General features: G+C 40.8%; 1 protein-coding gene across 4 annotated transcripts in view; it reads right to left on the bottom strand.

Annotated features, from left to right (window-relative positions):
• LOC149221316 (uncharacterized) overlaps window positions 1–20,396 on the bottom strand; it is a 289,929-nt gene that overhangs the window by 249,859 nt on the left and 19,674 nt on the right. The window lies entirely within an intron of this gene.

Raw genomic sequence — 20,396 nt, forward strand, 5'->3', positions numbered from 1 at the left:
TGTGTGTCTCAGCCATGGCACATCAATTGCCTTTTGAAGTCGTGTATTTTTCAGGAGTTCTCTAGGGTTATTTGGTGTTTGGGTTTGGGTCAACTTGGCAATTCTGGTGGTGGCTTCATGTAACAACCTTACAAGTTAATTCCCCTTATAAAACCCTTGTAATTATATAATTATAAATTAAAATCGCTGAGAGACACGGATTCCAATGTTTGAGGTCGAAGATTGCTTGAGGTAGTTGATTGTTTTAAATACCAGTCATGGGTTGGCTGAGTAGTTTTAATGGACCTGATTGTGTATTGTTACCTCTCAAACTAGTAGGGATCCTAGAGGGGCATTTGCTAGGTCAAGAGCAACAATGAAGCTAAAGCCCACTATCACCATAGCTAAAGCTTCCTACTCTTTACGGAATTTCACTGATGGGGGAGACCCGATATATAGATAATCATTTATGAAGGATAAATCAAGTAAGATGGATGTGAGGTGATCTCAATGACCCTTCCCTAGGAGAGACTCAAAAGTGGGACTTGCTTCCTTCTTAAGCAAGGTGCAAGGTTCTCTAGGATAGGGTAGCAAGGATTTGAGGGCTTGGCTTAGGGAATGTGACTTGTCAAGAAGCTTCCTAAACCCTAAAATCCTTGTGGAACTTGGTTTCCCAAGTGGTTTTTAAAGAGTCGACTTTGATAAGATATGGGACCGCACGAGACCAAGTGGACCCTGGTTAGGTCAAGAGGAAAGGATTTAGCAACCAATGATATGCTTGACCTATTTAGGGAGGGGAAAGGCATCCATGAATGAATTTTCAATGGAAGGCAATGCAAGGATCCCAGTGAGATTTCTAGCTTAAGGGAAACCAAGGCAAAGAATTGGTCTTTGAGCTAGGGCTTGCAATATCTCAAGATCCCACCATCGAAATCTCATGAAATTTGGAGGGCTTCTTGAGGACACACCAGCACAGGTGTGGACCAAAAATCGAAGTATTTGGATGGCTAGATTGTGAGATAATTGATGCCCTATGTGACCTAGAGGACTAGACCTAGAGAAGAGGAAAGGGGAGAAGGAAAATAGGTTTAAGGTGATCACCTTTGGGTGGACCAATGCCTAATCCTTTGGGGGAATTAGAGTCAGTTAGAATTATGACTATGGATCTTTGAATTTTCTAGGTCAAGGAGGCCTCAAAGACAACTTCACTTGGCACTAGGGCAGCAGCAAAAGCAGTTCCAAAGACTTTATACTTCGTTTTGCAAGATAAATGACTTGTCAAGATGAATTTCAGTAATGAAACATCCCTAGGAACATTCATTCATTTTACATGGCCCATACACCAAGCATTCACTATCCAGAAACAAAATTTCCACAGCTCCGCATAAGAGATGTAGCAAATAAGCCCTAGTATAGCGAAATCCCAGCAACAATGTATGTGACAAAATTAGAAAGAAAGAATAGATTAAAATGTACTTACATGTACAACAATATATCCAACCATCCAAAAACTTGCCATCAAGAAGCTCCAAGGCATGAAAATTATCCAAACATCAAAATTCATTCCATGCTCCAAAAATTCGTCCTCCAAGAAGGATAGCGAAAATCTCTAAAGGAATACTAGTTCCAAATGCAAGTGATGATGCTAAAATGAATCCTCATCACTTCTATTTATACACTTCTAATGAGTTCGACTTCGCTGCTTGGGCCTACATTAGCCCATAAAATAAAATAATGTGGAAAACAACTAACTTTTGGTGACAAGCCCACCAAACTAGCTCATAAACAAAAGAATAAGCCTCTCAAGAGGTTGAATGACCAATAATACATGTCTTTGGGCCTTCTAAGAAGCCTGATGAAGTCCATAAGTGCCACAATGACGAATGTGACTCCCAAAAGTAGTGGACAAGAAGTTGGCCCCTTGTTCTCCAAATAATAAACCTGTAGTACTCCCAATGGTTGTGAAGGCAAACAAGTAACCTCATGAGCCTCCAAGTAGGTCAAAGATGATTGTAGACCATCTGTAAGGGCTCAGATGATGGTGTAAGTGATGCCACATCAGCATACAAGTCCTAAGTTATCTGCCAAGTGCATGGTACAACTATGGGGCTGGCTAAGCAAAGGTGAACTAAGTGCCTCTTCCTCGTTTAATAGGTGAATATCGAGCCATCTCTGAACATCTCTGGGGATCCATTGAATGTTGTCTATTGTTGTGGAGGCCCATGGCTCTCAACACACACCCTACATGTGCCAATGTAACCCTCTAGAGGGTTAGGACCCCGTATTGGGAGACCAAACCCAAGATGGAGACCACCTGCAATCCTGGGAAAGATCCAATGTGTCCCCTAGCCTTCCAGTACAACAAGCCATCAAGGGAATCGAGTAAAAGAGCTTACAAACCATGGACAACAGGTGGGGACTTCATAATGGCATGCCCTTCCATAATGGGCATTGGCATGTGCTAATGTCTTCAAGCTCCAAATGGGGTTAACCAACTATCCTATTAGGTGGTTTCTACTTCTAAAGGGGATAATATGGCCAAGGTACATCCTTTAGAAGGAGGTGGCATGTGGTAAAGGGATGAATGGAGTAGGGAATGAAAGGGGCAACACTGGGCCACATGCTAGGGTACAAGGGTAGCTAATAAAAGGGAAGCCCACACTTGGGTATATAATGGATAGGAGGGAGCAATCATAGTACATGAGGTGCCCCAGCCTTGATTTCTACACCCTTCTTTATATGCCTTTTGTCTTTTATGATTTTTCTTTAATTGACTGCTCAGGGTTCAAGGTATAAGAGTATGATGTGTAAGATATAGCAGCGGATACCCCCTTTAAGGTAGGGCGGTTCATTGCCTACCAAGGGTTGGGACAATCATGGGTTCCTGAATGATAAAGGAGGCTCATCTAGGGCCTGTAGGAACCAAGGTGATGGCCATGATGATGGGGTAGAGCTCATGTATTGGTTTTTGCCCACGTGCTAAATGTGTTTGTCTCGGCCATCTTTTGCATTTTGTAATGGGGTAGAGTTCATGTATTGGTTTTTGCCCAAGTGCTAAATGTGTTTGTTTCAGCCGTCTTTTTCATTTTGTAGTACATCTTCCTGTTCAATGTGGCCAATTATGCTTTTACTTTTCTTTTCAGTTGCATCAACCTCAGGGGCACCATTCCAGGCCCGATCCAAGGTGTGGGTGAGGGGAAGGGAAAGGCTAACCCTATGTGGACCTAAAGGAGGTGTTAAACATATACATGGCAGAGGCAATATGAAAGATAAACATTAGATTGCATATCTTATTCACAATGATACATATTTATAATACATAGGAGTGACCCTGGGTTTCATATTCCATGTAGTCCCTTGGACTCCCTTTGGCTGTTCAGCTTCCACACCAACCCTTAGAAGATTAGGTGTCCAACATTCCCCCCCTGATCCGAAGGGTTATGTATGAGTCCAAGAAGAGAGTTGTAATACAAAATGTGCAAAAATGCATGGCAGCACTAGGCTGAATGTGCTTGTTGAAATGTTGGTATCAAGGGAGGTGGTTTAAGGATGACCACCAACACTAGAATGCTTAGTGCAGTTCCCAGAACTCTTCCATGTCTGGCACAAAGCTGAGGTCTTCTGCTAGAAGAAGTGCTCCTGATGTTTTGAAGAGGGAAACCTTCAACCATGAAAGGGAGGTTTCACCCCGCATAAAAGGGAGAACCTCAACATGAAAAGAGAGGTCTCAACATGTGATGGTTTAAGGATTACCACCAACTCTGAAATGCTTAATGCAATTCCTGAAACTCTTCCAAAACTGGCAAGAAGCTGAAGTCTTCTGCTAGGGGAAGTGTCCCCAATTCTTAGAAGAGGCATCACCAACTTAAGGCATGCTCAGGGGCATCTTTGTCTCTGGCTACAACTCTGAATCTGGTATGGCGGGTTGTGGCTCAGGCTCACTTGATGTGGCTCTGAAGCTTGTAGATGACCATCATTTCCACCCTGTCAGATACAAGGTGAGAAGATGGAGAAAATTCAACTGCAAGACTATTCAATATTCATGAACAAATCCTGTTGTATGAGCAAAATATCTTCTTGGTTGTTGAAGCCCATTGCCAAGAAGCGATCCATCCAAGATGAATCTTTGCTCTTGCATGAGGTTTGTTTCTGAAGCATCTGTTTGAAGAATGATTGGTTTTATGACAATGCTTACATGGATGAAGATCAAAACAGTGATCTTTCATATGGCCAACTTGTTCACAATGTTGGCATTTCACAATCTATTGTTGTGGTTGTGGAAGAGGAGCATAATCTAGAACAGCCGAAGGTGAACTGTCATGAAGGAATCCAGCACTCTGAAACTGAATGGGCTTTGAGTAATCTGGAATATGAAAGGAAACCTCCTTATCATATCCAAGACCTGTTCTGTGCTTGTTGTGGACAAGTTCTTCTCGAGGTCTGATGATTTGCTTGGGAAGTGCAGACTGAATTTTTGCATCTTTATGCAAAACTACTCTTGAAATTGGCACTTGATGGGGATCAAACTCAACATTACTGACTTGATGACTTGCTGGTTGTTGATAGGATCCTGTTTCAAAGTCAAATAAGGGATTGTTCTGAACAAGTTCAGAAGGATGTCTTTTCTGTTGTAACTCCTCTTGTTGTAGCTTTGTCTCAAGCTGCAAAAACTCAATATTCTCCTGTGCATTTTGTAGACACATTTTAATATTGGAAAGAGAGGTTTTGTTGATCTTAACCATCTCATCAACAGTGGAATGTATCAGAGTATTTAACAACTCTAATGCATTATCAAGTCTGGTCATTTTCTTCATTATCAAACTTACACTTTAAAGAAACCGATCACAACTATTAACCAATGAGGAAGAAGCAACAGTCACTCACAATTCAATGTTACTGCAATATCCTCTGTAAATGTGCACCAAATAACTAGTGTGCAATAGCTATATTCAATGTACATACCAAGACTTAAACACAAAGACTTAATCCTCCAACCAACAAGCAACAATGATTGTAATCCACTACATATGCATAACAATTCACTCATGACCAGCATATAAAATTAAATAGAGCGACCAACATTACTCACTACAGATATAACCAACCTATACCTCACATCAGAAAAGTATTCATCAATTTCTTGACTTGATCCTTCCTCGATAATTTGTGGGAACTCATCAATTTTCCTTATTAAAAATAATCCCTCACTATAATTAGCCATATATTAAGAGGCACTTGCTTTGCTTTGAGGCTCGAAAGGAACTCTATACTCTTCAAAGTTCTTCTATCCAACAGCTTTCGATGACATGCAAATCCTTCAAATAATCGATTATGACCTTAAAGGCGACTTATTTTCTCCACTGCCAACGATGAAAACTACATTATTAAATGGAGAATCAAATAGTCAACGTAAGCGCCATAGTTCCAGACACAGATTCTAGAGACAAACTTTTCAACTTACATCATAAAAGGCCATTTGAGCTGATTCTGATTCTGTTCGAATCATGTTGTTTGACGCCAACAATACTCATTCAGACCATAAATGGAGGCACAAAGACTGCACACACATTGTATGCACTGTGCATATTGTCATTGTTCAAACATAGCTACAAATGCAGAGATTGAACATGCTCACTGCACAGATACTCAACGCGAGATGGTTTGTATTCCTTAACTGACGTCCATTAACAAGAACGACTTCTAGTTTCCACGTTCAATGACTCATATGTGTCACAAGTTAGAGGGTGTAATAAAGAACCTTGTTGGAGAATATGAAACGACTAAAGTGGTCGATCAAATAAGGGAATCATAAAAATGCTTTACCATAATACCATCTCATACCCCTTGCACATATGTTCTTGGAGCTCTAAAGAAGAAAACAACATTCGTTATCTTGTAAACTAAGCCAGATCAACGATTGATACCTCTGTTCTAGACAGTCGCATAATAGTTTTCACTGCTTTTGTGCTCTTACATCGATAACCTACCTCTACCTTTGTTCAACACCTCTTCCCTTAAATACTTTTCCTCCATGTGTCTTGTGGCACCGAGTTGCTCTGAAAACAAAGAACCTCACAGAAGAAACAATTCCTCTCCCATGAGTCATGATGAGGAGTTATTAGAGATAATCCTCTAATATGACAATTGTTTTGGGTTATAATTCATCAGCACTTTGTGCGGAAAAAGTAATTTAAATCTCACGATAACATTGCCCTTTCTTTTTGAATTTGAATTTCATTCCAATGGACAACTCTGTTACGCAAAAAGAATGCAGCCAATGTGGCAGTGAAATGTGGTTGTATGCAACTTCACAGGGTAGATAATTGAAAGAAGAAAGCGTTTTTAGGAGACAAGTATGCAAAGGAGAGGCAACGAATTTCTAACAGACAACAAATTAATGGAGCGCTATGGACAGGTGCACAGTGAGGAATAAAACGCTCAAGTTCTGACAAGCAGTAGAAAGGGCAGAACTGACATGAGAGATGCCACAAAATCAATATGAAACTACCGCGCTCATTCCACCAGCAGAGAAACTACCGAGGACAGCGCTGAGGAGGTTTCAGGCCTGACACACTGACAAAGAAACGACCACCGACATACTATTCGAGTAGGCACAAAAACTGAGAGGTAAATAAATGCAATGCAGGAAGGACTAACACTGAAGGAAGAGCGTTACTACGTGCAAATGTGAGCAGAGATTGCAACTAGAATTTAGCTGAGAAAACATTTATGAAATGCAGAATTGATGGCAGAACTGACCTGCACAGAAAGGCCATAAAACAAGTGGCTCAAATATGAGCAGGGCAGGATATCGCCCGCTCTGATACCATGTTAAACACATACATGGCGGAGGCAATATGAAAGATAAACATTAGATTGCTTATCTTATTCACAATGATACATATTTATAATACATAGGAGTGACCCTTGGTTTCATATTCCAAGTGGTCCCTTGGACTCCCTTTGGTTGTTCAGCTTCCACACCAACCCTTAGAGGATTAGGTGTCCAATAGGAGGAATGTGGACCCAGGTGGGAGGAATGATGAATGGGGTTATAACGAGTAGAAGGGGAGTGATATATGTGGATGAGGGAGCAGGACCACGCAACCAAAATCAAGGTTTCCCATGTAGTATCATCCCTAAAGCCCAAAGGTCTGTAAAAGATCCCACATGACTAGGGTCCAAGGTTAACATCCAAAAGAGGTCTAGGGGAATCTACTCTTCCCACTAAATTCCCCCATTAATCCATGCCCAAAAGTATCCATGATAAGCAAACTACAACACTCAATTACCAAATGACAAAGCATACCTTTAGGTTCGGGAGGCCCACCTTCAAACATACAATCATGATAGATGGGTGAGGGACCACATGGCTGGCTCAAGTAGCGGAGAAATGGCACAACGAGCTAGTTGGTGGCTGCAAGGTGTTGTTGGCTACCGACTGAGAACCATCCTCGAAAAAAAAATATCCTAGGGATATCATCCACAAAATGGTGGGTACCACAAAATGCAAAAGATGGTCGGGGCAATCACATTTAGCACGTGGGCAAAAGCCAATACATGCGCTCTACCCCATCATCATGGCCTTCACCTTGGTTCCTACAAGCTCTATGAGCCTCCTTCATCATATAGGAACCCATGATTGTCCCAACCCTTGGTGGGCAATGCACTGCTCTACCTTGAAAGGGGGTATCCACTGCTATATCTCACACATCATGCTCTTACCCCTTGAGCCCTAAGCAAACTACAACACTCAATTACCAATGACAAAGCATACCTTTAGGTTCGGGAGGCCCACCTTCAAACATATGATCATGATAGATGGGTGAGGGACCACATGGATGGCTCAAGAAGCGGAGAAATGGCACAACGAGCTAGTTGGTGGCTGCAAGGGGTTGTTGGCTACCGGCTGAGGACCATCTTCGAAAAAAAAATATCCTAGGGATATCATCCACAAAATGGTGGGTAGCATCTGGCTCCAACTAGGATGTGATCTCTCGGAAAGTGGACAACGCTGCTCGAACAAGAGATCACGAGAACTCCAGCAATCTCTTGGTTACCGTAGACCTGTTACTTGCACATATAATAGATGAAAAACAAAGGCCAGCATGCTTTCACGACATCTCATGATCGCACATGCTTGGATTAAACCCATAAAATCGACTTATAGAAGTAATCTTTCAAATGCAGTTTCTAAGTCTAGATGCAGCTAATCTATCATGAGAGACATCGTATGACGTTAGTTCTAATGCAGAAATCAGCATGCAATGCATCCTACTCTAACATGTATAACATACAAAGTCAAGTGTTAGGTATAATCATAGACCTAATGCAACCAACATGTCAATTGATCAATACAAGAATGCATGCTTCCATGATTATTGTTGCAATGGACTCGACAATATAAATGGAAACAATGATATGAGGGGTTACGAGGGCAGGAGGTGGGAAAACAAGAGACCCATATGCCATAGAAAGGAACCCTGGAAGAAGGAAAAGACACCAACCGAGAGGATTGAACTTGATCCTCTAACCAGGAGATGGAAATGTCAATGATCAAATATATGAGTCTTTGATGAAGAACTATCTTGGGCCTATCATCCTCAGGGTAAGGAGAAGTAAATGACTTAAGACATATTTAGGATAATATTATTTTGGTCATTGGGAAAACAAAAAGTGGACTTACCATTGTATTTGGGGAAAAAACATGATTCTTGTTTCTTCGTAGGGGAAAGCAAGTCTTCATCAAGATTAAGGGAATGAACATCATCACAAACATCTATTTCCAGGGCTGGGGGATAACAAGGGGAAGAACGCTCAAACATAAATAAAAACCCTTTATCTTGTACTCTTGTCCCCTAGACCCCTTTTTCAATGTTAACCTTGGATTCTAGTCTCGTGGGATCTCTTTTACTGACCATTTGGCTTTAGGAATGGTATTTCATGGGAAACCCTGATTTTGGTTGTGTGGTCCCGCTCCCTCATCCAGATATATTGCTCCCTTCCCATTCATTATAACCCCATTCATCATTTCCCCCAACTAGGTCCACATTCCTCCACTGGGTCCACATAGGGCTAGCTCTCCCCTTTCCCCTTGCCCACACCTTAGGTCAGGCCTGGAATGATGCCCCAGAGGTTGATGCAGATAAAAAGAAAAGTAAAAGCATAATTGGCAACATTCAATAGGAAAATGTACGACAAACTGCAAAAGATGGTCGGGGCAATCACATTTAGCACATGGGAAAAAGCCAATACATGAGCTCTACCCCATCATCATGGCCTTCACCTTGGTTCCTACAAGCTCTATGAGCCTCCTTCATCATATAGGAACCCATGATTGTCCCAACCCCTGGTGGGCAATGAACTGCCCTACCTTAAAAGGGGGTATCCACTGCTATATCTCACACATCATGCTCTTACCCCTTGAGCCTCAAGCAATTAATTAAAGAAAAATCATAAAAAGGCAAAAGGCATGTAAAGAAGGGTGGAAAAATCAAGGTCGAGGCACCTCATGTACCACGATTGCTCCCTTCTATACATTACATACCCAAGTGTATTAAATTCAGCTAAAATGAAGGGCAAGCCCATGTGTCTTTTGGGCAAAATTACAAGCCAAGAAAGGATATCTTTTAATGAAAAGTGATAGCATTGGAAGTGGGTAGTATGGCCAAAGCACGCAAGAGAGTATGGGCTGCGTCGTCCCTGGAGTTGGTCCGCGTAGACCACTCGAAAGGGACAAAATCATCGTGACCGAGGAGGAGGAGGAAGAGGGCAGTATGGCCAAAGCACGCAAGAGAGTATGGGCTACATTATCCCCGGAGTTGGTCCACATAGACCACTCAAAAGGTACAAAACCATCATGATCGAGAAGGAGGAAGCAGTCCATTCAGCTACAACAAAGAAAAAAGGGGGAAAGGAGGAGGATTCTCTCTATTGACGACTTCTCAGCTGCATGAAGGGGGGACTCTTCATTCACATTCTCTCACACATGGAGGGGACTCGACACACATAGAGAAGAAGACGAGGTCGAGAGGCTCCTGTGAGAAAACAAGAAGGGAAGCTAAGGGGTTCCTACGAAAAAGAGCAGAACAAGCTAAAAGGTCTATCTAAAAAACACCCATGACTCATACACACAGGTAGAGAAGGGAAGATGAAACGAAGAGGCCTAGAGGCTCCTGAGGGAAAGCACATTGTTGAGAGGGCAAGGAACATTATGAGGATTGAGAGAGTTTAGGAGAAGAGAAACTCTGATGATAGCTAGCTAAGAAGCCCATGAGGCTTGCTAACTAATAATCACATAGAAGTGGTTCTGCCTTATAAGGTTGATAAATTCACTAGAGGCTACATTGGTTGATAACCTTTGAAAATGGAGGCACCCAAGGCTAGTGGGATGACAACACCTAAAGGTAGTTCCATGGATTGCGCTGAGAACACAGGTGAAAGATTTCGCTAGGCTGTTGGAAAGTACACTCTTATTCCTTCAAAGGTAACATAGCTAATAAGCCCTCCATGCTATTAACTATATCTTCCTCCACATCTCAATTGAAACGCTCTGTGTCCAAATCCCTAGAAATATTGGGATCTGCAAGTCCCTCTGTATAATAAACAGTGTTCCCTTCCTGATGGGAAATTGTTGAATAGTTGGTGGGTGAAGGTATGGTAGCCTTGAGACATCCTGTTTCAGCTAATGACACTGATTAAATCTCCCGAGTAGAAGATGGATGTATATCCATGAAATGGTTCACCGTGATTACCTGGTTTTGCTAGTTGATGGGTTGAGGTGAAGCGGCCTCGAGAAACCCTGTTAGAGTTGAAGTGTTGGTTTGAAACTCCTCTGAGAGCACTCTACCTCAAGCAATGGAATGTGGTGCAGGGGTGACAGCTGCGAGAAAAACTTCACTGCAACTTGTCCATGGTTGGGTGGAGAGTTGTAGTCCTGATCTCAGTTGCCCAAAAAGATTCATAAGATAAGTGTTTCTAATGTATTCTCTATGTTAATGAATGAGCCTTGTATTTCTAGTTGAAATGATTTCATTAATACATGAGATATGGCTGTGTAATTCATACTTATAGGATTGACCAGTATGTCATGTCCTTGTTTTAAGGGTGTTGTGATAGCGTGTAAGGATGATGGCTAAGTGTAGAATTATTTAGCATGAGCATTCTTCTTCTTTATTGCAATATGATGACTCTATTGATTTCAAGCTTGCGTTGCATGGTTGTGTTGCAATGTGGTACCATGGAGGATTTCTTCTTCTTTTATTCTTATTGACCTGGTATTTTATGTGAGGGTCTTCTTCAAGTCTCCAGTGATGCATACCCCGTGTTGGGGCTATACATCCATTTTATCGAGGCCTCAATCTAATAAATTTAAATTTTTTGTTGTGCAAGGCACAACCTTATGAGCTTGAATGAATTGACTTTAAAGCTATGTATTCCATACAAAGATGCATCCTTGTTATGCTCTTGTTAAGGTTGAAGTCTCAAGGCTGAGTGTGTTGTCTCTGTGCGGAGATGGCACGGAAAAAATCCCTACTTGAATGACTAGTTTAGTCATGGTGATCAGTTTGATTGGTACTCCATAGTGGGTATTCATGTACTGGGCACTTATGTTAATAAGTTGCCTCTAATTCTCATCTAGACATGAGATGATTGCAGCCTTGTGTTACAGTGGGTTAAGTGGTGGTGCTTAGGGTCTAGGCTGGTAATTGAACTTGATGAGGGAATCCCTTGTTTCCTTTCGGATATCATATGCTTTTCAATAGTCGTTGTAAGCTTGTTGTGTTGGTTGGACCTTCAAGAGAGGCCTTCAGATATCTAGACTGAGATCAACATGTTCTCCATAAGCTATTGAGGAAACCAGGAGACAGCAATCTTAAAGGGTTGAATGGACAAGCCTTTGTCTTGTGTCCTGTGTTTTTGCCATTAAAACCTTTAGGAGATGATCTAGTCGTAAACTCGAAGGTTTCGCATCCTAAAAGCCCACAGAAGCTCACGCAAGGAGAAGAATCAGGGCCACAATGACCAGGCTGAGTTGGCAAGGCCGTCAATTTGACGCCGGTGATCGACCAATCACAAGAATTTGCGCACTGAGCAGTGTGGCCCCACATTACACTTAAGCTCGGAGGTTATTTCCTAGAAGTATAGAAAGGAGCACACATTAAGGAGGAGTGGAGTGACACAAGCCCGGATTGTAGTGGCATACACGCACGCCCGGCAAGTTGCTCATTGGAGATATGTGGAACCACAAATTGGTCAACCCGAAGGGTCAGCCTTGGAGCAAACGTTAAGTGAGCAATGGCAATAGGTCGGGTAACAAAGCTCGAGAGACTGGAAGATTGGCAGCAAATAACGGCCCATCAAGCGGCTGGAACACACACACACACACATATATTGGTGCATATATGTTTAAGCATTTGCAGTTTAATGCAAAGCGCGGGGTGTGGAACCCAAACCCATGAACGGGTCAGCATCCATTAACCAATAGCCATGTGGTGCTGGGAGGCTAGCCAAGGGGTATAGCCACGTGGTTGAGGTGATGATCTGGTGTTATCTAATTCACCAGAATTGCAATGGTCACATCTTTTATTATAGAGGCCGAATTGAAGTAAAATTGTATATTCTCGGATTCGTCTTGACGAGACGAACACAACGGTGATGTCTAACTCAGACTTTAAGTGGGTTGAAGAGATCGAGATTTTTAGACCCCATTTCCATAACGGCACCTCGAATCTTGGGTCAGCATACTAACCACCTCTTCTTAATTGGTGTTATGGTAAGGATTAGGAGAGGGATTGTTACACTTCAGTCGGATTTTGTGGCAGGGATTGTGTAAAGTTTTGTAGATGTTCTATGCTAAGAGCAATTTCACTTTTCTCACAGCAATCATACAAGTAGATAAGTAAAATGCAGATAGAACATATAAGCAGATCTTATAGAAGACAAATCAGAAACAAGAAAAATGTATGTGTTCGTTTCGGCGGTCAGCAGGATGCTTCAACCAGCAAAGTCTCCTTTGGTCAGCCAGCCCAGCATGTGTCACAACAACCCTCTAACCAGCATGTGTCACAACAACCCTCAACACTGGTCAAATTTCTGCGAAACCCTAGCAGCAGAAACCCTAGCATGTGAGTTGTGTTATCATCAAATTCTCTCCAACTTTACCTGTATATATATCCATCAATGAGGGTGTGTGACACATCTGTTGGGCATGTGAGCCTACATTACAAAACTGGCTGACCTAGCACATATAATTTATTAAGAATAATAAATTCAAAATATAAGTTCCGCTCATCGGATTAAGACTATTTTTATATGGATTTTACACCTCTCAGAAAGAGGAATCCAACAAAAATATTAGCCTCTTAATCTGAGCATCAGAACATGGAGTTTGGACCTAGTTGTCCAAATTTAACAGATTGGATTGGGCAATTTTATTTGCTTATCAAGTTTGGGTTTATGAGTGGGGTTTGAAGTTGGGTCTCTATTCGTTGGGTCATTGTAGGTCCACAGTCTTGGGGTGGTGTTTGTTTTGTCCAATGGTGGAGGGAATTAAGTTTGTGGATGAGTTTGAGTCACCTTTTTCCTTCTCAGGTAGATTGTCGTCAAAATTTCAACCCTTCATTTGGTGTTATTGTGATGATATTGTGTGTTGGTGTTCAGGCCTGGTTGAGGGGGGTTTGGGTCAGTCTGTGTGTCCTTTCCGAAGTAGGGAAAATCTCCAAAGGGAACCAGAACTGTCTCTTCACGACTCGGACATGCCGCCAAGACAGAGACAGAGAAGTAAATGGGGTGGCGGTGGAAGAACTCAACTGGGACAGAGGGGGGCAAGGCTCGTCATTCACAACTCGGTGGTGACGTATTTCAACACAATTCCGCCAAAAATGCACCAGGAGATAAGGGATTTAGAGATAAAAGTTGACTAGGAGAGGCAGTCTATGTCTTACTCTAAATTGCTAGAGGATCTAGCAAGGTGGGTGTCAGACCTTGGGCACACCAAGGGTAGAAAGAAGCAGTACTTGAATTCAGTTGCACTTCATTAGCAACTGAAGACACTGTTGGGTTTGGAATTGAGAGACAAACAGGTAGAAGTATAACATCTTCATCTCCCTAGAAGATGTCAAAAGGATGTTGAGAAACTTGCAGTTCTGTTTGGATAGAATTGATGCTCACCTCATGCATGTGGAGAGCCATGTTCCTTGTGAGTTAGATGAAGGAGATGTTAGAGACCCTCCTGGCTCAAGTTCTAGCAAATGTCTCCTCTTCAAGCAATGAGCAATGATATAGGGTGGTGGGTGATGAGTTTTGGTTCTTTTTTGAAGAACTTGTTTTTTGGTTCTAGTAGGCCCTTTGATGGCCTTTCATTCCTAGGATTATGGCAACATATCAGAGTCGTGGGCTTGTATTTTTTGATTTGGATATGGTCTTTTTTCCAGACTCTAGTGCATCTTGTCTTGCGCATGGTTTATATTACCAGTGTTAACTTAGTGGAGGGGTCTGGTGTTGGCAGTCTTCTAGTTTGTGGGTTGACGGTGGTGTCCTCGCTTCAGTTGTGTGATGGTGTCAGTGACGCCCTCGAGGACTCTTTCTTGCAGCATTCGGGTTAGCTCTCGTGGAGGATCAAGGAACAACTATGGTGACATATGCCTTGGTTTTTTGGGTATGGCCTCCATCTAAGTATTAATGCTTCCTTGTATGGAGGGTTTCCAAGCCAAAAGAGGTCAAGATATAAGAAATTTCGTATACATGTAATCAGTAATAGTGTGTATAAGTGACAAAGGTTTGTTGTATGGTGTTGTCATTGATGCCAACGTCAATCCGTGAATGCTCTTAATATTTGTCTGACATCCTAGAAGAAAGGATGGGAAGCCCTAGATGCCCAACATTTGTTGAGAAAAATGGATCTAAAGGACAGTGTTTCTAATCACAAAATCATCATCATTTGATTGTCGTCGCCATGTCGATTCTAACCAATGTTGCACGAAGCACCCCCCCACCCCCACGGTTCCAAGCCCTGAAGCGCCTAGGAAGCTTGGCCGGAAGCACGCTTCTGAATTTTTTGCCGCTTCCTGGAAATTCGGAAGCGTGGTACAGAAGCGCCACTTCCGAAGCGCGCTTCGTACGGCACTTCGGGCGTTGGAAGCGTGGTGCTTCGGAGGAGGAAGCGTACGCTTCCCGTACGCTTCCGGAAAAGCGTTTAGAAAATCGTTTTTTTTTTTATTTTTATTTTTTATTTTAGGTGAGTTTGCTTGTTGGGGGTGGGTCCACCTTGGGTTAGGGTGACAAATGAAGGCAAAAAAAAATATAAATATAACAGATGCTCCCTCATGGTAATGTTAAATTCTTAAAGTAAAAGTGACATTCTCCTTTATTTTTCATTTTCATCCTTTTACTTAAATTTTTAACATTACCATGAAATGACTCAGGATGTTTGAGAGTGGTTCCAGCCTCATTGGACTTCATATGGAGAAAATAGAATTTCATATCCTCTTCAAAATTCAGCAGACTTAACAGTTTTCAGGAATTCAGGATCAATGGGATTGTGGCATTTCATTAGATTATATCAAGTATGAAGGTATGCGATTAGCATTTAATCAAGAGCACCAAGCCCTATATGTACCCTAGTGTTGGTGGTGTTAATTGTTGAACTCCTTTGTCACGCGACATGCCCTTAGCAAAAAATTACCTTTCAATCAAGTCAAAATCATCGATCAAGCATGTTAAGCTTTTTCTACCATATTTTCAGTCTTGAATTAGGTAGTTTGATCAAAATTGGGCAATGTTGACTAATATCCCTAGACAATCGAGGTAGAGGCAAAGGCTAGACAAGAGGAGAAGAATCTAGATTCTAGATGTTTGATGCATCTAAATGGTTGATGCTCGAATAATTAATCATTAATGTACAATGGATGTTATATCTATCTTGATTTATGCAAAAATATGCATGTTTTCATGTCTTCTACAATTAATTTGCTATTTGGGATGTTTGTTTTGAGTATAAATGCAAAACAATATAAATATATATATATATATATATAGCAGACGCTTCCGCGGACGCTTCGCTTCCTAGATTTTTGGAAAATGACGCTTTCACGTCCCCGCTTCCAAAAAACGCTTCCGCTTCGCCCCCGCTTCGTGCAACATTGATTCTAACAGTAAGTGGCATGTCATGTGGTTCATCTCGGTTGGGAAGATATGCTCATTTAAAGTTGAAGCCCCAAAATTTGACCAAGGAACCCCAAATTAAATGTTACATGGTAGCTTATTTTTGGAGATATATTTGGTTCAAAATTTTAAATTAAATTAATATGGTGAAGGGCAAAGAATGTAGTCAAGTCGGCTTCCATACCTAAAATTGTTTTTGGCTACAAAGTGCAAATTGAAATGTTAAATATTAAAAGATCGATTTCCCTCCTTTTATCATGTCAGCGTCATTTGAAGAGCCTCATTCATTACTATAAAAGGTGGCTCGTTTCTCCTCCAAGTGCATCAATCTATCTCAAGCCAAGAGTATAATGATATATCAGAAAGAGGTCGATGATCTCAGTTTGTTTTGTTGATGCGTTTTGTTGGATCTAGGCTTATCTCTTCTCTAAGGGATATTCGTTGGACATTATAGCGCAGAGATCCGTTTTGAAGTGCGAATTGATTCTATTTTATTTTGAAGGCTTATCTGAAGGAGTTTTGAAATCCAACTACACGCAGTCATCAATTGGAAGTGTTATGGCTCATCAAATCTTTATGATGCGAAGAGTTTGTCCTTCTTTGAATCAAGTGTATGTGTGATCATGCTCTGGCTGAGATGTCATGAGTTCTGAGAAACAATGATGCACATGGCTAGTGTGTGTTCTGGCAGGTCGTTTCACCATTGTACATTGTGTTGGAGAATGTCACTAGATTTTGTCTTCATAATGACCTTTGTAAACATGACATTGTATATTTTATATATAAAAAGAGAAAAAGAATTTGTATTTATCAAAGCATGGGTTTCATGCTCTAGTCTAGGTCAAAGCATGTTCTTCATGCTTCTAGGGCTTTCTAGGTCAATGAAGCATTTTTGTCCTGTATTATAGTCCCTTTTGGACTCATTGTAACAAAAGAAAATAATTATTTTTGGGTCAAGAAAGCTAATTTATTCTCCAAGACCAACTCGGCCCGAACAAGGACAAGTTGGCCCAAAGGAAGCCTATTCGACCTCTCAAGAAGGCTATAAATAAGGACTTCGACTCATTTGGAGCACTCACTCACAACAAGTTCAATCTGCAATTGAAGAAGAAGAATAGCAAGTGCAAAGGGAAAGATAGCAAGGAGAATTACCTAGCAAAGGAAGGAAGGACGAAAGAAGACCTATTTCTGTCCACATGTGCGAAAACTAGGGCTTTTGGGCTAAATGCATGGTCAAAAACTGCAAGCCAAGGTTGCAGATTTGAAGTGGAGGTCGAGAGCTATCTTGGAGCAGACTTTGAAGAGGTTTGATCTTAGTCAACCTTGAATATTTCATCTTGCTTGAAGGAGATCTTGTTGAGGGGCTAACTTGGTGATTGGGAGGAATTTTGGCTTTGGTCTTTGGGCCTTGGAAGTCTCATTTTGAATTGATTCTATAAGAAGCTAAGTATTCTTTCTAGGTTTTCCCCTTGGAGGGGTTTTGTCCTGGCTTGGAGCCAATATCTTGTGTACTTTGTCTCTTCGTAATCTTCATTGTTTTGGTAATTGCTCGATGAACATGAAATAAAAAGTAATAAAAGGCCAACTAACATCACAAGAAATTATCAAGGTAAGTCAACTGTAATATACAAGATCCTTGATTTTCCAACACATTGGGAATTCAAATTACGTGTTATGTCGTAGGTTGCACACACACAATTCGATTGAGCGATTGACATAGTGCGAAGATCAAACCTAGACGGGAGCTTTGTTAGAGATCTGCACAGTGAATTATCTTCCACATTATGGCGTCTCATTTGGATCATATTTGAACAGAATATTGACATATCATTTGCTTGAAGGAAGAACAACACTTGTCTATAAGCTTTGTGGGTTTCGACTCATAGCTATGGTGTTCGTTCGATTTTAATCTATAGATAAGGAGTGTGAAACTTTGATGATTTCATTTGAACTATATTTGAATGGTGTCTTTACCTTGTGGTTAATACGTTTTCACTGCGAAAGACAAGCAGCGGACTCGCAGTAAAAGAAACAATGTAACGGAAAATACAGAGCACGAATTATATGATGTGTTATGAGGGCTTGGAATCTTGTAAACAGAGAAAGCTTTGAAGAGAATCTGATCTCGACATTGAAAAGCTCGGCTTCTGATGCATTGGAAAGACTCTGAAAACATTCCCAGGGACTACGAAAGGAATTTTTTTATCAAAATGTTTGTTTCTCCTGTCTCAATGGAATTTGGTCTTGAGGCTATAGAAGGTCAAAGCAACTATGCATGTTTGAAGTTGAAGTATCCAATGCCATGTGAATTATTTACCGAAGGTCAAAAAAATGGTTCAATTTCATTTTGTCAAAGTTTTTTTTTAATTTGGAATTGTGGGATTTGTAAAATAGATTGCCATATAGTGACAATATGTATAATGTCCCTTAATAGGGAATTTTGTCTCACAATTAATTTAATATTTTGTTTTGAGGTTTCTAGGCTTAATGTTAAGCGAATTTGAAAACTAGAAGAAGCAATAAGATCAAAATGCAGAGACCTTGTTGTGCTTGCTATTTGTGACAGCAACTAGTTTGTTGATCGACCTATGTAATGCAGATCCAAGAGCAACTAGAGGTAAAAATATTATCATGGGTGCATGTTCTGGGTTATTGAAGGTGCTAAATTAGATTGTTGAGTCAGAGCACATAGATCGAGCTTGAGGCTAAGTAGTGAAATATGAGGATAGCTATGTTATTTCTATTGCAAGATCAGAAGGAAGATATTGTGGCAGACTATGTTGAGTCAGTGTTTATATTGGTGCTATTGTCATTCCTTACCAGTGATATATATATTTGTTGACAGTAAGTATGAGTAAGCTCTCCTGGGTATGATTGTATGAGTCTTAATGTGTGGATGAGAATGTGAGGTTTTTGCCATGTACAACTTAATGGTTTTGATCAGAGTGTTGTTGAGAAGTTGTTGCTAAGGTTTTATGTGTTGTTGACCATTGTTGGTTGTTGAGCTAGGGTTTTAGCTGCAGAACTTTTATACCAGTTGAAGTACAAAATTGGTATAGACAAACAAGATTTGGTATTCATATTGAGTAAAATTATTGTTCAATTAGGGCTTGGCTGAAATTGTTGAGCAACATGGTCAAATGATGTATGCCAAGGTATACAGTGCTTGTTGAACCAGGGTTGTGTCAACAATTGAATATCATTGGCACGGATGCATAGAATTTGATAGCTTAAAGAGTTGAGAAGATTGTTGACAAAGTGCAGAGAGAATACAGAGTTGTTGAGGTTGTTTAGATAGGGTTTGGTACAGAAGAATATTTGATTGAAGTTAGGGTTTGAAGTACATATTGAGATTTGATTAACCAAATATTGTATTGCAGTTTGTTTTTAATCTGAGCATAGGAGGATCCAATCTGAAAACATATGAAACGTGTTCCATCGTGGTTAGTTGAAGGTTAGGGCCTTTAAGGCAAGTGGCAACGTACTAAGCAGGTTGGTAGGGTGGTGCAAGGCAGGGGAGTAGAGTCTCCTTCAGGTTGGAGTCTAAGAACACTTCAGGGCGACAGAATAGAGCTTGCACAGGGCATTGGAGTGTCCTTCCAGTTGGAGCTGGTAAACCAGGGCGTTGGAGCGTCCTTCGGGTTGGAGACTGTAAACCAGGGGGTTGGAGCCTCCTTCAATTGGATCTAAAAATCTTGGAAGTTAGAGATTGCTAATTGATGTACATTATTGAAGACAAATATTAAGAAGTGTTCTGTGGTTTTTATCTCGAAAGGGTTTCCACCTAAAATCTCTACTGCATTATCTTTCTTGTTGTGCATTATTGAAGGGTGTTGATGATTGCTTCATGTTTAGTTGATGTTAATAATAATTAATTCTATGTGAAGTTAAAATTAACAAATTGAAGAGAAATATTGATTCATCCCCACCCCCCTTGGTATTTCCAAGAAGGATGAGATCTGATTTCTGGAACTCCCTCTGTGTGCATATGGCTATCTATGTATTTCAGTTTTCTTGATTAATACAAAGTTCTCAAATTCTTAAAGAAGATATATACATTTAAAAAAAACATGGAACAAGATTCTTAATCATGGAGATTTACCTCCACTTTACCATGGAGATTCTTAATCTATAAATAGGCTTTGTTACAATACCATGGGCCGATACCATGCCTATCAATACCACATGCCCAAAAAACCATTACTCATTCTATATGACATTTGTTCATATGAAATTTTTTTAATTAATCAATT

Source organism: Pinus tabuliformis, chromosome Q (genome assembly GCF_031772625.1).
Source record: "Pinus tabuliformis cultivar Carrire ecotype Pingquan chromosome Q, CPIR1, whole genome shotgun sequence".
NCBI lineage: Eukaryota > Viridiplantae > Streptophyta > Pinopsida > Pinales > Pinaceae > Pinus > Pinus tabuliformis.